The sequence below is a fragment of the Aquarana catesbeiana genome, linkage group LG07, assembly GCF_042186555.1.
Source record: "Aquarana catesbeiana isolate 2022-GZ linkage group LG07, ASM4218655v1, whole genome shotgun sequence".
Classification (NCBI taxonomy): Eukaryota; Metazoa; Chordata; class Amphibia; order Anura; family Ranidae; genus Aquarana; species Aquarana catesbeiana.
In genome coordinates, this window is record NC_133330.1 from 9,626,393 (window position 1) to 9,632,392 (window position 6,000).

Below are 6,000 nucleotides of genomic sequence, written 5' to 3' on the forward strand. Positions count from 1 at the left end.
CCACAAGCTGACATTGTGCCATCTCTTTTCTTGTAGGTTTGCTTCCACTTTGAGCAAGACAAGATCATCATACATTTGCCTACCGGAAATCCTCTCTCCATTCCAGTCCGCTTTCCCATAGAGGAGATCTCATACTTGTCCTTGGTGGACCTCCAGCTCAAGTCCATCACCCTAAAATGAAGAATCTCGCAGTAGAGGAGCCGCCTGTCCCACGTGTCCATATCCAGGATCTGTGAAATGGCCATAGTGGACGAAGAGGAAAAAATTCTTGTATACTGTTTTATAACCCCCCTCCCCCCAATCTGCATCCTTGCTGCTCATGTAGACATATATTGTGCTTTGCTCAGTTCATTTACTAGAAATGAATTTCAACCACATTTCAAATAAAATCCAATGAGCTCTATTGTCTCTGATCAAACCATTTTATTTGGCATTAAGCTGACTTTGGGTGAATTGCTGTAGTCGCTCACAAATCACTGCCTGCTGCATAGCGCCCTCCTGCTGGAGGTTTGTTGCATTACTTTTAACAAGCACACCGCAACCAGCAGAGGGTGCTAATGTTATATTCTGCCTGCGTAGTCTTGGATTTCCATTAAAACTGTAAACCTTTTCTGATCTTGTCCTTCTAGGCCCTACAGGGTGGAGGGAAAATACATTTTCAATCAATTATACAGGGGCTGAATGTTTTCTCCCCTTATGCCCTGTACACACGATAAGATTTTCTGACGGAAAATGTGTGATAGGACCTTGTTGTCGGAAATTCTGACCGTGTGTGGGCTCCATCACACATTTTCCATCGGAATGTCCAACACACAAAGTTTGAGAGCAGGCTATAAAATTTTCTGACAACAAAATCCGTTGTCGGAAATTCTGATAGTGTGTACACAAATCCGACGCACAAAGTGCCACGCATGCTCAAAATAAATTAAGAGATGAAAGCTATTGGCTACTGCCCCATTTATAGTCCCGATGTACGTGTTTTACATCACCGCGTTCAGAACGATCAGATTTTCCAACAACTTTGTGTGACCGTGTGTATGCAAGACAAGTTTGAGCCAACATCCGTCGGAAAAAATCCACGGATTTTGTTGTCGGAACGTCCGATCAATGTCCGATCGTGTGTACGGGGCATAAGAGTCTGACGGTGGAGGCCGTCACCACTGCCTAGAGGCAGCTGCCCCTGGCACAGGGGAAGGAGTCCGTTTTAAACAAAATGACATTTATACCTTCTTTTGGACAAAAGAGTAACTTCCCTAATAGAAATCATTTGGATGTATTTCACCAAATCTTCCCCAATGAAAAGGGAAACTAGTCAGAAGCCTTTTTGTAAGATGCTTCGGCTGACCAACTTTTCAACCACAGGGTCCTACGTAGAGCTGCACGATTCTGGCCAAAATGAGAATCACTATTTTTTTTTTGCTTAGAATAAAAAAGATCACGATTCTCGCGACATAAAATCTTTCACATTATACAAAAAAATGGGCTAACTTTACTGGTTAGTTTTTCTTCTTTTTTTTTAATTCATTAAAGTAATTTTTTCCAAAAAAAATTGCATTTGAAAGACCGCTGCGCAAATACAGTGTGACATAAAATATTTCAACAACCACCATTTTATTCTCTAGAGTGTCTACTAAAAAAATATATATATAATGTTTAGGGGTTCTAAGTAATTTTCTAGCAAAAAAAATATTTTAACTTTAAACCAACAAATGTCAGAAAAAGGTTAAGGCCCCTTTCACACTGGGGCGGTTTGCAGGCATTATTGCGCTAAAAATACCGCCTGCAAACCGCCCCTAAACAGCCTCCGCTGTTTGTTCAGTGTGAAAGCCCGAGGGCTTTCACACTGAAGCGGTGCGCTGGCAGGACGGTGAAAAAAGTCCTGCGAGCCGCATCTTTGGAGCGGTGAAGGAGCGGTGTGTTCACCGCTCCTAAACCGCTCCTTCCCATTGAAATCAATGGGACAGCGTGGCTATACCGCGGTAATACCACGGCTATAGCCGTGCTGTATGAGGGGTTTTAACCCTTTTTCGGCCGCCAGCGGGGGTTAAAACCACACCGCTAGCAGCCGAATACAGCCGCAAAAACGACGGTAAAACAGTGCTAAAAATAGCGCTGTTTTACCGCCGATGCCCCCACCGCCCCAGTGTGAAAGGGGCCTTAGTGTTTAAGTGGTTAAACTTTTTTCACTTACACAGGAAGTCTATTCCATTGATAAATTGTTACAATGTTTATACTTAAGTTCAACTGATAAAGAATGTTTTGATTCTTGGGTTTTTCTCTTCCTTTCTTTTGATGGCTTCAGAAGAGCAGAGAGAATTCTTTGCATAGAAAGAATCGTGAAACACTTTAGTCAAGATTGTGATAATGATTCTTGACGATTAATCGTGCAGCTCTAGTCCTACGCATGTGTTTTAGCACAAGAGCAAGGCGGGAGGTTGGTGGATAGAGTCTTTGTCAAATCATAGCACCTTTCGTAGGAGGATTTAAAAAAAAAATTCCAACTTCTTATCTGTTGGATCCTTAACCAGTTCCCTGGCGGCAGGAACCCTTCGTCCCTCCGGGCGGGCGTCATATGACGTCCTCGGCTTCCCGGGATTGTGGAGAGCTCGCCCCATCACTGGGGAACCGTTGCGCGTGCCTGGCAGCCGCAATATCCACCGGGCACCCGCGATTGCTCATCACAGAGCAGGGACATGGATCTGCGTGTGTAAATGCACAGATCCACATCCTGTCAGGGGAGAGAACTGATCGTATGTTCCTTGTACAGAGGAACACCAATCGCTCTCCTCCCCTCATCAGTCCCCCCCACAGTTAGAATCACTCCCTAGGACACACATTTTACCCCTTCAGCGCCCCCTAGTGTTAACCTCTTCCCTGCCAGTCACATTTATACAGTAATCAGTGCATTTTTATAGCACTGGTCACTTTATAAATGTCAGTGGTCCCAAAATAGTGTCAAAATTTTCCGATCTGTCTGCCGCAATGTCGCAGTCATGATAAACATCAAGGATCGCCACCATTAGTAGTAAAAAAAAAAAGAATAATAAAAATGACAAATCTGTCCCCTATTTTATATAAACTTTTGTGCAAACCAATCAATATACGCTTATTGGGATTTTTTTTTACCAAAAATATGTCGAGGAATACATATCGGCCTAAACTGAGGAAAAAATTGTTTAAAAAATATTTATTATGGCACAAAGTAATAAATATTGTGTTTTTTTCAAAATTGTGGCTTTTTTTGTTTATAGCGCACCACCATAAGAAAGCTCTATTTGTGGGGAAAAAATGATCAAAATTTAATTTTTGTACAGTGTTACATGACCGCGCAATTGTCATTCAAAGTGTGACAGCGCTGAAAGCTGAAAATTGGCCTGGGCAGGAAGGGGGTATAAATGCCCGGTATTGAAGTGGTTAAGCATTTGCATCTTTATTGATGCTGGAAATCGCAGCGTCTACTGCTAATACTTTCCATCCTTTGTGAATTTTTCCTCCATGACAGAGAACTGAGAAACTCTTTGGAAGGGAAAAAATGCTTATCTGGATGATCCCATTCAGTATACAGAATGTGGATGTTGCTGCAAATTATAAAATTATTAGAATAGTTTTTACATTTTAGAATGACTGTCTATAATTGTAGAGCGTGCCTCGAGACCGTCCATAATTTGGGAGGTGCATCTAAATTGTCCATGATTTAAAAATGCCTTGAATGAAAAAAGTTGAGAAGCAAACTGTCTTAGGCTCCATTCACACTAGCGCTTTTTTTGATGCATTTTTCAGAAATGCATGGGAATTTTTTAACATGGGTTCCTATGGAACATGTTCACATCAATGCTTTTTTGTACCTCTGCTTTTTTGGAAAGGGTCAGGGACTTTTTTTCATGCAAAATGCAGCGTTTTGCATGTAATAGAATTCAATGGACCAGTATCAAAAACTCAAGTGCAGCGTTTTTGCAGCGTTTTTATAGCGTTTTTGCAGCATTTTTGATGCGTTTTTGGCGTTTTTTTAGACTGTATACAGTCTAAAAAAACTGTAAAAAATAGCAAAACGCGGCAAAAATGACGCAAAAATGCTGTAAAAATGCTGCAAAAATGCTGCTCAAAAACGTGGCATGCATCACAAAAAAACTCCAGAAATGCTCAAAAGCAACATGCATAGGTGTGAATTGAGCCTTAAAGAGTAGTGGCAAATTAGTATTTGTAGCCGTAGCATAGTAAGGGGGAATGTTGGAAGTGTAGTTGTAGCAATGAGTGATTGTTACTGTAGAAGCATAGCAAGGGTTGTGGTAGAAGTAGTGACTATACAGTAGGTGTGATAGTAGCACAGTCAGGGCCGCCATCAGGGGGGTACAGCCATCACAACTGTAAGGGGCCCTGGGGATCGGGCCAGAAGAAGGCGGGACGGGTGAAGGGGAGCCATCCTGTGCATTACAGAAACAATCTCACAGCATGTGCTCTCTGTGTCATTGAGCTCAGACATCGAGCTCTTTACTGCCACCTCTGGCTACTATGTGTATGTGCGCCCCTCGTGTGATCTGTACTGAGCTTCTCAGCTTTGTGAAAATGAGCCAGGACCAGGTAGGAAGACCTTCTTTACAAGTGGGGGCTGTGAGGGAAAGGGAGGGGCCAGAGCCTTGTGTGTTTACAGGTTTGTGTATGTGAGGGGCTGACATATATACAGGTGTGTGGGGGGCTGACATATATACAGATGTGTGTGGGGGGCTGACATATATACAGGTGTGTGAGGGGGGCTGACATATATACAGGTGTGTGGGGAGGCGCTGACATATATACAGGTGTGTGGGGGGCTGACATATATACAGGTGTGTGAGGGGGGCTGACATATATACAGGTGTGTGAGGGGGGCTGACATATATACAGGTGTGTGAGGGGGCTGACATATATACAGGTGTGTGAGGGGGCTGACATATATACAGGTGTGTGGGGGGATGACATATATACAGGTGTGTGTGGGGCACTGACATATATACAGGTGTGTGGGGGGGCTGACATATATACAGGTGTGTGAGGGGGCTGACATATATACAGGTGTGAGGGGGCGCTGACATATATACAGGTGTGTGGGGAGGCGCTGACATATATACAGGTGTGTGGGGGGGACTGACATATATACAGGTGTGTGAGGGGGGCTGACATATATACAGGTGTGTAAGGGGGCTGACATATATACAGGTGTGTGAGGGGGCTGACATATATACAGGTGTGTAAGGGGGCTGACATATATACAGGTGTGTGAGGGGGCTGACATATATACAGGTGTGTGGGAGGCTGACATATATACAGGTGTGTGGGGGGGATGACATATATACAGGTGTGTGGGAGGCTGACATATATACAGGTGTGTGAGGGGGCTGACATATATACAGGTGTGTGAAGGTGGCTGACATATATACAGGTGTGTGAGAGGGCTGACATATATACAGGTGGCGCCGCCGCTAGATCTTCCCCCTAGTGTTCAGTGAAGAGAGGAAGGGGGCTCGATCCGTGTAGCCAATGAATCGGCTTCTTTAGCTGCACGGATCGGCCCCTCCCCTCTCCAGTGAACACATGGCGCCGCAGTATGGAGCACTCAGATGGGGGACAGTCACTTTTTGCCAGAACACCGCCGGCCGCTCCTGAAGTTCCTGCCTGGACATGTGCTGGGGTGCGTTATGTGCTGTCTTCTCCTCATGCGGCTCCGCTCACAGGGGGGCTGGTCTGGATGTCACGGGGGCTGGTCTGGATGTCACAGGGGGGGCTGGTCTGGATGTCACGGGGGCTGGTCTGGATGTCACAGGGGGGCTGGTCTGGATGTCACGGGGGGCTGGTCTGGATGTCACAGGGGGGCTGGTCTGGATGTCACAGGAGGGCTCACCTGAATGTCACAGGGGGGCGGTCTGGATGTCACGGGGGGGCATATAGTCTGGGTGTCACAGGGAGAGGGACCATATAGTCTGGATGTCACGGGGGGGGCCATATAGTCTGGATGTCACAGGGCAG